Below are 12,169 nucleotides of genomic sequence, written 5' to 3' on the forward strand. Positions count from 1 at the left end.
TGAGAGTGAGCTTAACTTGAGGAAGGGGAAAACAATATTGACTTCTGGTTGCAATTCCCAATGTTGCTTATTTGTTTCTATCCAAAGATGTATTAATGGGAAATGAATAAACTAATCTTTAGAGCATAGATATGTTTAACTTTCAAGTAAAGGTGAGATCACTCAGAGAGTTCTATATTGCTTTTCCCTGTATCAGTCACCTCAAAAAAAGTACATTATAAGTTTTCTATGAAAAATAAAATTATAATATATTATAATTTACAAATGAAATTATATGAGCTGGTTATCATGATATGATTTTATAATCCAATGCAATTTGCTTACAGTATTTAAACTGTGCATACTTATAGGCCTCATGTTTTTGCTGAAATCTTAAAATTCAATTCAGTTATATTTGCATCAAATCTACATTTGCATAATTGCAATGTTTACACTATTCTTATACCTTAGCCTTGACAGTATCTTACAGAAAATCCCTGGGCTAGAATAATTCTGAATCTTAGTCAATGTGTATTCCAATCTAACAAGAACTTGCATTTTCATGCTCTGTTCCCCAATTAACATAAAGCTTCATTACCCTTTTGGGATAGAAAAAACCCTGCTATGTGTATTGTCTTACCCATAATTCATTTATTTACAAAGTTATTAAAACTCATAATTAATTAGACTTCTCATGAGGTCTAATTCCCTTCTGTGCTTTCTGGTGCATGACTATAAAGTTTAGCAAGGGGAACAATTTGCATTGCATCTTTCCCCTGGAGGTCCTTGTCATCATTTGATCATGGATTCAACCTATTCTGTTGTTTTCCCTTTACACCCTTCTGCTTTCATTCCTGGTTGCACAGTGACACAGCTTCACACAGAGGCAGGAAAAAAATTCTGGCCTAAAAGTATTTAGCTTGTGATTACAGCAGTTCTGTGGAAAGGATGAGCTGGTGTTCAGCCATCAGCAAGGCTGCTTGGGGGCTGGAATCCAGCCTGCCCATCTCAGTGCTGCACCTTCTGACAGTGGGTTCTGGCAGGACAGGTGGAGAGCATACAGAGCAAATCCTCTGTTTGAGAAAAGGTCTGTGCAGCTGGAAACAACTGAGGTGACAAGAAGTGACCATTGTAATGCCCCAAGAAGACATGCTGCAGCATGAGGTCAATGCAGTCAGTAACCCAGTCCTACAAGAGACAGGGAGGAAGAGGCCTAACTGAATTGATGATTTAATTTGGATACTTGTGCTGTTGGGAAGTCAAATTCAACTAGCCAAGAAGTTCAAGTATTCTTTCCTCCTCACAGATCACTCACAAGTACTGCATGACTTGCCACTTTAAAATAATTTGTCTTGCTTACCTTTCCTTAAGAAAGGCATTATTCTGTGTAAATAGTCTCATTTTTTTGCTTATCTGCCTGGCTGGGTTAAAAAAAAGTATGCTTCTGACAGGACAGGTAGTTTACTTAACAAAAGAAATAATCTAGTAAACTATATTAGGAAAAATGAAGGACTTGCTTACAGTATTTTATAATGAATTTGCATCTTCTTACCGCATTCAGTTTTCTTCCAGTCCAGTGATTTTTTTCCTGTACACTCTTCCTGTAGAGTGAACATAAAGTTAATTTAATTCATGTTCTCATCCCTGATTAATCTGATTAATACAAAACACATACAGATATGCAACAAAATGAGCTTCATGCTTTCAGAAATCATTGAATTGAGGCATATATATTCTAAGGCTTTGTGATGTGCACTAGGAAATGGAGGATAATGCGTCTGGATAAGCAAATTGAGGCCAAATGCAGACCTGGTCTAGCGTGCTGATTCACAAGGTGATCATGGTCTCTACCAAATAATGTATTTAAAACCTTTTCCTAATTATGAATCTAGTGAAGTTTAAAATAAACTGTTTCCAGCTGTGTCTTTCCTATATAGGAGGTGGCAAAGGATCTAGACTGTTGAAGACAGAAGAGAGGGGTGCAAAGAGAAGGTGTAAGGATTTCTAAGTCTTTCAGAGGAAAATATAAAGGACCATGTTTCTAAATTTACCTCAAAATTTCCAGATGAGGGGAAAGCCCTGCAGAAAAGTGGACAAGGACTTCTGTTTCTACCATTTGTACATATGTGGTGTATATCCACACACAGTTGTGTGGATGCAGCATGGAGAGGGATGGGAAGCAGTAGAGTAAGAGAGGTGAGAGAAATAGAAAAGTGAAAGAAATATATCTGAAAGGAGACTTAGACAAGGAAAGGGAGAATGAGATTGATGAGAAGAGGGGAGAAAGAAGGCCCAGGAAACATTCAGAATGAAAGGATGCAGTAAGGTGCAGTAGCTTAAAAGTAATGCAGGCAAGACTGAGAGCAAGAAGCATAGCAGAAAAGGGGAGGAGAAGTAGGAAGTCAAGAAAGAAAGAACAGGCAGTAGAATTCATTAAGCCAAGTTTCCTGGGGTTCTATGACTTGCAATGAGATTATCTTCTCTTTGCTGACCATATTCTTAGGTTTTGTATTAAAAGCAAGGAAGCATGAAAATAAACATCTAGGTCCTGGGTCTAATCAGAGCAGAAGTGCTTAGAAAATCCAGAAATAAGAGCATTTCTACTCAAAAAGAAGCAACTGTTTTTGTAAGTTCTTTTATATATATGTCTGTATGAAAATCAAGTCCTATATTGCAGGGCAATAGGAAACTTTCAAATTTAGAGATATTAAGATTCCGGCAGCAAACTTGCAAGACATTACTCAACATCAAGGAACATATGCAAACAGTTCAAGATGTCTGAAGACAAGCCATGAAAAGAAAAGAAAACAAAACAAAAAAAAAGCTGAATTCCAGAAATAATACTATCAAAAGTACAAAGAACAAGTATTTGTAGAAATGCACTCTACAATTAATCCAATCAACTTAAGATTACTGTTTCATATAAAGGACCACAGATGATAAATCACAGAATGAAGTGAAAGAAAAATGAAAGTTTCATGGCCTAGAGAAAACTGGTGATAGGCAGCTAATGAGCTAGTCTCCATTCTCTGAGGCAGAGAAAATCCATGTAAATGAATTGTGGTGCTGCTCTGCCTTTAGTGGGAGACTGATTGGGTTTCTACACTCTGCCTGGCTCTACTCAGTTTGTGGGAATGTTGTAACACTGAGACCTTGAGCACTGTCAAAATCAGTTGAAATTTTCAAGAAGGTTCCAAAGCTTATTGCAAGATTTACACTGAGATAATGCGCGACAGAGTAAATTTTGCTTCCTTAGGAAGGGAAGTAAAACCTGTAGAAAAGCAAAAAGAGATTGATAGGCTGTTGATTGCCACTACATTAAAGCTAAATGCAGTTTACATTCGTGCTGCAAATGAGATTTCCTTCTTGGATGGCAGAATATAACATGCCTAATTTGGACTATAAGTCCAAAATAAAGGACACATTCATCAAAATAAAGTCAATGACAGTAAACTAAGGGTACAAATGGGAAGTTCAATCACAACACAATTAACTAAAGGTACAAATTGGGAGATACAAAGCACAACACAATTCTGGGTAAAAGAAAATGTGCAGTAAATGTGACAGACATGGTTGTGACACAAGGCTGCTCCTATTTCAGTGCTCAAAGTCTGTGAATGAGTAAGGAAAATATGCATTAAAAGATCAGGAATCGGAAGATTGGTAAGTGATCACATAAATAGTATTCAGTATATTGCCATAAATACTATTCAGCAATAAAAGAGAGCAGTTATATCAGTGTGAATATATTTCAACAATCTCCATACAAGTTGAATATGGATGGCAATGACAAATAGTCCCAAGGAATCAATCTCAAACAGAGAATCAGTCCCTGTAATGAGCAGGACTGATCTGCTCTTGACACTGACCTACTGGGTTTCTCTTCCACATTTTGACAGTACTTGAGTGAATGAAATTTTTGCTAGTGAAACTGATCTGAACTGAGGTAGGCAGAGGATATTTTGGCACAAGATATTTTGTCAATCATGACTCTTGTTAAAACTTCTTATCCCGCAACTTCTACTAATTGTATTTTTTAATGTGTTAAAGAAAAAGTTGATGAGCAAATCACCATTTTTCATTCAGCTTGGCAATCTTTTCTGTTATTTCCTTCAAGCTAACTTAGTTTGTGCTGCTTAATTGGCCACTCAAAGGATACTTTCCAAGCACCATGCCAGCTGCCTCTCAGGTGAATTAATTCTGTCATTTACTTTGCTTATAACATACCTCATTGAACTACTGCAGAGTTAATAATCATACAGTATTAAGCAGTGTAGATATTACAGAATGGTTCTGAAAATCATATTAATTTGGTTTTATGACTAGTCTGGTAAACATTTTTGTCTTACAGTTTTTACTGTTCCATAGACTATGTAGGACAGACTTCATCACAGACAGCTAGTGAGTTCAGTGTGTTGTGTGCAAAGGAATAAGCTACAGCCCATAGAGGGTTGTGGTAGCCCTGGGCTATTGCACAGCAAAAGAATAGTTGTTAATTCATTATTGATGTTAACTCGTTCTGTACTATAAGATATAAGCATTGGACTAGGGTAAACTGACTATTTGTATTTTTAAAAAGAGGAAAAAGGCAAGAGAAGAATTTAACAAGCCTGACAGTTTACCTTTGGTCCCTCCAGATAATGAAGCAAGTAGTGAAAGACACTATTATTAAGCATTTATAAGATAAAAGGGGTATATAAAAGCCAACTTATGCCTGCTGAGTACTAATATTAACAGGTCATCTAATTTCCTTCTAAATGAGTAATAGGCCTCAAGAAACCAAGGAGTGGAATCTAGCAGGATTTCAGGAAGGCTTTAGAACAAACTATTTAAATTAACCATCATAAGTAACAAGGACAAGATAGTCAACAACCCAGAGCTGTAAAGAAATCCAAACATGAAAGGAAGTGTACTATTGATATATATAACCTGTGGCTTAAATCAGTCTCTCAGACCTCCAGTGGTCTGGACAATTAAAAAATGCTACACCAAGCTTAAAACCGGCTCCAAGAGAAATACTGGATACTGCTGGCTCATCAATATTTTCAATCAGTTTTCTTTCTACTTAATTAAATATTACACAAGTAGATACATAGATAAGTGCAAGGTGCTGACAGACAAGCAGCAGAATTTCTTTTTGGGAGTCATGCTTTACCATCTGCTAGAGATCTCTGAAGGAAATACCTGTCATCTGTTTAATATTTTTTTCATAGATATCCTTATCCAAGGTGCCTAAATAACTAAATAATATACAATGTGATGCATAAGACATAATAATAATAAGGTTAAATAATCAGGCATTACAATGAGAAGAAACTATGAGAGGAGATCCCCCTAAGAATTGGAGTTAGAATATTTGGTGTGTAAAATAGTCATAACCATATGGAAAAGGAGGGAATTGTGAAAGAACAAAATTTCCAGATGATGATGTATTATGCATACTAGACAAACATGAAACTGACTGGAAATAAATCCAAAGAGATCACAAAATACTGAAAGTCTGATCAGTAAAACAACCAAATACAATTGTGACAACTGTAATGACATGTACATGAGGTAAAAAAAACCATAATTATAAATGTATAACAGCTGCCTCAAAGTGTGGCATCTATTATCTTTTAGATAGAGATCTGAAACCACTGGAGGTGGGAAAAAACAATAAAGAGAATGTTAGAATTTACTAGGTATAAGGAGACAAAAACAAACAATCCCATTTATCACTGTCAACTCATTCTGGTCCTCCTTTTAAACACTTGATAAGGTGTTTTGAAAAGAGATGTTAGAGAATATTTTAAAAATACTATAAAAGAGGGACAGTCACTGAGAAGAGCAGCAGCTTCTGTACAAAAGACAAGAAAAAGTGCGAAGACTTTCCATGCTTGGAGAAGATAGAGAGGGATATGGTATAGAGCTAGAAAATTGTAAATGGTTTGAATAAGATGGATAAGAAGTGTTTATTAATTATTTCTAAGCTCACAAAAACTATCAAGCCCTTAAGGAAATTATCAGGGAGCAACGTCAACATTACAACATTTTAGTATATTACATAAGTAAGTTGTGGGTCTCATTGTCACAGAATACTTTGGAAAGTAAAAGGAGAAATGAGTTCCAAAAGTGAAGGATTGATGGATAAATGGATCAAAGCAAAGTCCATTTGTAGCTCTAAAATATTGTGGCCTTCAGTCCAGGAAGCTCTTTAACTGAGAAGACATAACAGGTAGGAGCACTGTTACGTTTTTCTTGGCAGTTTTGCACTCTGGATTCAGCTTTGAATGTGGTTGTGGGTTGCACCGCCTTTCAGACAAGCACAAAGGAGCACAGATTCTTATGAAATGCTTGTGATATTCTACACAGAAGTTCTGCAGAAAAGGTTCTTGGGGATATAGAATATGCCAAGCAGAGCAAGTGTCAGAAATGACAGAGAGAAAATGGAAAGTGTCAAATGGTGAAATAAAGACATGAATTTGAAGGAAAATTTCTCTTCAGTTCAACTCTGGTAAATCACTTGCTGGAAAACTTGCCAGGTTTTGGGATTGTGTTTCAAGCAAAATTATCAAGAAAAAAATCTATAAGCATCCAAGGAATATGACCTATAAGAAACGTGAAAAGCATTGTAGATATTTAATTTTTTCAATATGTATTAGGTAAAATCAAAGAAGGAAGAAAAATTGTTTAGTAGGTCATAAAACAAAGAATAAAACACAGAAAGCTATTGCAAAGATTTGAGCTAGACCACAGAGAGGATTTTTTAACAGGAAGATTTCAAATCCTGATGAAGATTGCTTAAGGAAGTGTAGAATCTCCATCATCCTTGGGTTTTAAGACATCAGTTAGACCCATATCTTTACAGTCTGAGTGCAGTAAGTGGGCTATATGTGTTCTACATTCATTATAGTTCTATTTTTTCCTGACATTTGAGGAATGGCTTGTCTGAAATGTGTGTGATCAATTCATATTATTTTGACTGCATGCTGGCATGCAGCTATTCATGCTGTCTTTGTGTATATTTATTTTCTTTCTCACTCCATCTCTAATCATCTATAATTTCATTTACATGCTCAGCGACTGTTTCTCACAGTCAAATTCCTCTCCATTGGCTTGACACTCACTGTTTAGTGTTATTCCCTGTATTTTGTCATTCTCCTAGCTCATTTTTCAAACAGCCAGTGGTAATTTGTTTTCATTTTTAGAAGGACAATTTCAAATTTCTTTTTACTTATTTATTTTTAAAAGCATGATATGTAACAATTGAGCATGTTATATTAAGATCAATACCATCCCCTGCTTCAATGTATTCTCTCAGAAAATATTTATTCCTTTCGTAAAAAGCTCAGGTCAAGTTGCCCAAATATTTTGCTTAATCATGCTTGGGGAAGAAATACTTTTTGCTTTAAATTTAGTGCTATGTGTTGGCAGCATTTGTACTCTGAGGTTAGAGTTGAGGATGAGGCAAGGAATAAGGAGCCAAGATGACAAGGATTTATTTGTGTTTCTTTATCCCTGACACAGGTTGTACCACAGCAAACCCTGCACTCTCTTGGCGTGGTACTTCCACAGGGACACGTCCTTCTCTGCCTGGGGCTGAGCCAGCCCATGCAGGCAGAGCCTGAGCAGGCAAGGAGGTCCTGAACAGGCGCCAGACTTCTTCTTCCAGAAAGTCTAAAGCCTGTGTTCACACTTAACTAAATGCTTGCTTGGAAACAAAATACCTAATGGGTCTTGAGAGCACAGCAACCTAGTATTCCTGATGTTCTGTATGCCCACATCTGCACACTGGAACAGGTAGAATTTTTTGTGGATTATGGACCACTAGAGCAGAGCGCACAGGGTGCACCAGGAGACTCTGCTTCCTATTGTCTGTATCAGCAGAAGTAAAAGTCCAGCAGCAGAAGCAATCCCCATATTTCATCTAAGGAGGAAATGCATCTCCTGCCTTCTCTCACAGAAGAAAACCTGAGATAACCTTTCTAGAATCTTCAATATCAGCTATTTCCTTTGAATGCAAGGCCTTTAGAGATGAGTGTTTCAAAGGTATTTATCCCTGCTTTCTAAAAATCTAGCTCTGAGAGACAAAATATATATATCCATATATATTACAATCTTGACTATTATTCAAAAGAACAAGTATCCATTCCCTCAGATCTGCCTGCAGAGTAAAGGCCTGAGTGAGCCGTGTCATTTTTACAAACTGTCATTAAACCCACAGGGTTATATTTTTGTGCAGAACTATCAAGTGGGTGGCAGCTCTGTACATGTTATATTCCAAAGAGTTTCTAAAGGCACATGACATTTCCTTCATAATTGGACAAAGCTTTCAAATGGCTTGGGACAAACTCAACTCCTAGAAACAAAGCTAGGGACACACACACTCTACTAGCCCGTTACCCTATAGCAGGATTGTTCAGAAGTCTCTCTCACTTCATCCTTCCCCTTAGAATAAGCCCAGGTGCAGCAAATGAGAGCAAATAGCTGTGACGGATGGAGCAGAGAAAGAGTAATCCAGGCTAACTGCATCAGTATCAGCAATGAGCCATCAAGCTGGAAACCTTGTATCATTCCATCTGGAAGAATACAATCACCATACTAGAGAGTCAGAGGGACTTCTTTTATGGTTGTACCTCTCAATGTACATAATCCTTTGACATGCTTATGTACTCCTTGATTATATGTGTTGTTTCTGCCTTTTCTTGGTGATTGGCAGTGATATTGTTGTGCCAGAAGAGGTTTAAAGTTGTTGTCATTTGTTCCCTTGTTTCTGGCAGCTATAATCAAGGTCTTTGACTGCTTTCTCTTTGATTCTCTGAAGTTTGGTTAATTTAACCCTAATATTTTCACCCCTTTTTTAAAAAAATGGCTTTCATTTAGAATTCTTGTAGATGTCCCATGTGGTTTTATGGTGCCCCTTCCTTCCTTGGCTGCACTAGCCAGCCCTGTAATCACTGAAATAAATTCTTACAGAGCTGTCCCAAGCAGGCCTCTCATTCTCTTCATATATGCCCAGGAAAAGTGCAACTGCATGCATCCACTCCAAGCCCCTGCTTCAAGTTGACTCTCAAAGGCAATCAATATTTTTATTGTGTTTTCTCCCTGTTAGTCCTGAAATGTTTTAAATTAAATTTGTTATTGTTTAACTTTATGTGATTTTGACAGTAATATAAATATCAGTCCTGGTGTTGCCTGATTCTGCTGTAGAATAGAGAGGATGTAAAAAGGCATCAAACCTTCCCCTGAAGTCTGCATTGTTATTGGAGCTATGTAAATGGGGATTAGTAAATAACAAGATTAAATAGTAAGAGAAACTAATAGAAAAAAAAATGCTTCTTTGCTTTGTGACTGCTTAAGTTTTTCTCACTTACTATAATTCCATTTACAAGTCTCTGTAGTTGAAATTAAGAAAATTTTCAGAAAATTATTTTTAAGACAAAGGAATGCCTTTAGTTTTCTGCACAGATCACAAAACTCTAAAATATGTATAGACAATAAGAAGGATTTCAGAAATTGGTTTTACAGTATAAAATAGCATTTTCCATACAGTAAAACAGGTCATAAAATTCTCTTCCATCATTTCTATAACCTAAAATTATTCTACTCTCAAAAAATTATATTCCAAATATCGTCTTCTAAAGCCCTGTGCTTAATTCTGCTAGAAGTACTACAGACTGCTGTTGCACATATTAAACATAAAAACTACATTAGCAGAACAGTGAAGTTGCAAAGCTCATGTGCACCCAGTGCCTGTACTGAACTCTTTTAACAACCCACTTTCCAATAAAGAGTTTTCTCCTCCTTGTGCTGTGTAGTTTATGCCCTGTTAATTGTACACAATTCAACTCCTGCTCTGAATTAATTATTTTCTTTCTTCCATAATAACATCAGTATAGGAGTTGAATATTTCCCAAACATTTATTTTCACAAATGAGATCAGAGATTTCTACTCTCCTTCTTTTACAACTATTAAACACACCGAGGCATTAAGGTCAAAGGTACTTCCTCATTTTCACTAGTCATTTCGAAACTCTCCTGATGTGATTTTTTTAGTATAAGCAGCAGAATACTGACTTCATTAATTTTTAAGGACATTTGTTAACTTCAGAGGTTGCTATGGGCACTCTCTCAAATGAAATTGCAGCGCTTCAAGTCCAATATCCAGAAAACAAATGCAAAATTGATGATCATGTAAAATAAGAGAAGCCTTGGATAATGTTTAATTATGCAACAGAGACAGAAAGTAAAGTAACTTCCTAAGGTTGTCCCATCAGACCAGTCCACTTTTTCCTTCTTTCTCTTTCCTGCATTGTTTCCCACTGCTGCTGCTTATTCTCTGCCATTTACTGCAAGAATAACCCGACTTTTATATTCCTTAAACTGAATGCCAACAGTGGTTGAGAACAACATTTTTTAAAACTCTAGGATGACTGACAGGCAAGACATAATAACAGCTTTCTCAAGACATAATAACAGCTTTCTAAGGATCCCATTAATCACTGCAGAATGGATCTGAATTAGGTTACAGCAATAATTATCCTGATTTTGTTTCTCACCCCACCAAGGACTTGAAGAAACACTTGTAACAAAAGGTTTCTTCTGATAATGTAAAATTTTTATTAGTCATTCTAAAGCAACAAAATTTGAGAATTTGAGCCCGAGCAGTTCATGCTTGCAATGTGATAGAGAAATAAAACCTGGATATTATAAGCTGGAAAACTTCAGACAATAATACTGGAGCAGTGGGAGGTGTTGTCTTTACCCCATCATTACAGAAGAAGGAAGTTCCCTAATCGCATCAGGTTTTGCCTCCTTTTCTTCTTTCACTGAGCTGGAAAGTGGTGTTTTCCTAGTGAAAATCTTTAGATGAATTCCAGGACTATGCAAGAATTTTGAAATGACCTAACAAGGAACTGAGGAGGAAGGTGATGTGTGAGAGACAAGTTGCCTCTGTCTCACAATCAAGGTGTTTCCCTTTGGTATGAACTAGCTTGGACAATTAGAATATGGTCTTATGGCAGGACTTGGAAGAAAGATGTAGGTCAGTTCCCACAGTGACATGGGAAATAGTCATTTAATCCCAAACCTTGGAAAATATAAGAGTAAGCTGTAAAAATTGTCTTTGTTGTGCTTGGCCTTTATTTAAATTCATTTTCAGGTACCTTTTAACTGGACTGTATCTGCATGCAAAGATTTTTGCTGCAAAAATCTGCAGGCCTTGATCCACTGAACAGACAGATCAACTGAACAGATGGCATTTAGCTGAGGGATGCAGTTGACACTCCTGAAGGATGGGATGCCATCCAGAGAGACCTGGACAAGCTCCAGAAATGAGTCCACATGAACCCTACAAGATTGAACAAGGCCAAGTGGAAGGTCCTGCATGTGGGTCGGGGAAAGCCCCATTATCAACACAGGCTGGGGATGAAGGGACTGAGAACAGCCCTGCTGAGGAGAACCTGGGGGTGCAGGTGGATGAGAGGCTGGACACAACCTGGCCATGTGCACTTGCAGCACAGAAAGGCAGCTGTGTCCTGGCCTGCATCCAAAGCAGCGTGGCCAGCAGGAGAGGGAAGTGATGCTGTCCCTCTGCTCTGGTGACACCCCACCTGCAGTGCTGCATCCAGCTCTGGGGTCCCCAGCAAGGGAAGACATGGACTTGTTGGAGGGAGTCCAGAGGAGGCCATAAAACTGAACAGAGGGATGGAACATCTCTGCTATAATGAAGGACATCAGGAAGAGCATCAGGGCATAGGCTGAACTCCTGTGAAGGAAGGCCAAGAGAATGGGGGTTATTCTTCCTGGAGAGAAGATTCTGGGAAGATCTTATTGGACACTTTTAGTACTAAAAGGTGGCTTAAAAGAAAGATGGAGACAGACTTTTAAGTATGGCCAGTAGCAATTGTACAGGGGAAAATTGTTTTAGACTAAAGGAGGATTTATTCTGACATTTTGTTTGATGAAGCACTGGAACAGGTTGCCCAAAGAGGTGGTAGAGGACCCATTCCTGACATTCAAGGTCAGGTTGGACAGAGCTCTGAATGATTGACCTTACTGAAGATGTCTCTGGCTTACAGCATGGGGTGCTAGACTAGATGACCTTCAGAGGACTCTTCCAACCCAAACCACAGTATTGATTCTATGGTTCTATGTTTCTTTGATTCTGAATGAACACAACACTTGTTGGAGGATAGTAATGATGGTG

This window comes from Zonotrichia albicollis, chromosome 4 (assembly GCF_047830755.1).
Source record: "Zonotrichia albicollis isolate bZonAlb1 chromosome 4, bZonAlb1.hap1, whole genome shotgun sequence".
In the NCBI taxonomy this organism is placed as follows: Eukaryota; Metazoa; Chordata; class Aves; order Passeriformes; family Passerellidae; genus Zonotrichia; species Zonotrichia albicollis.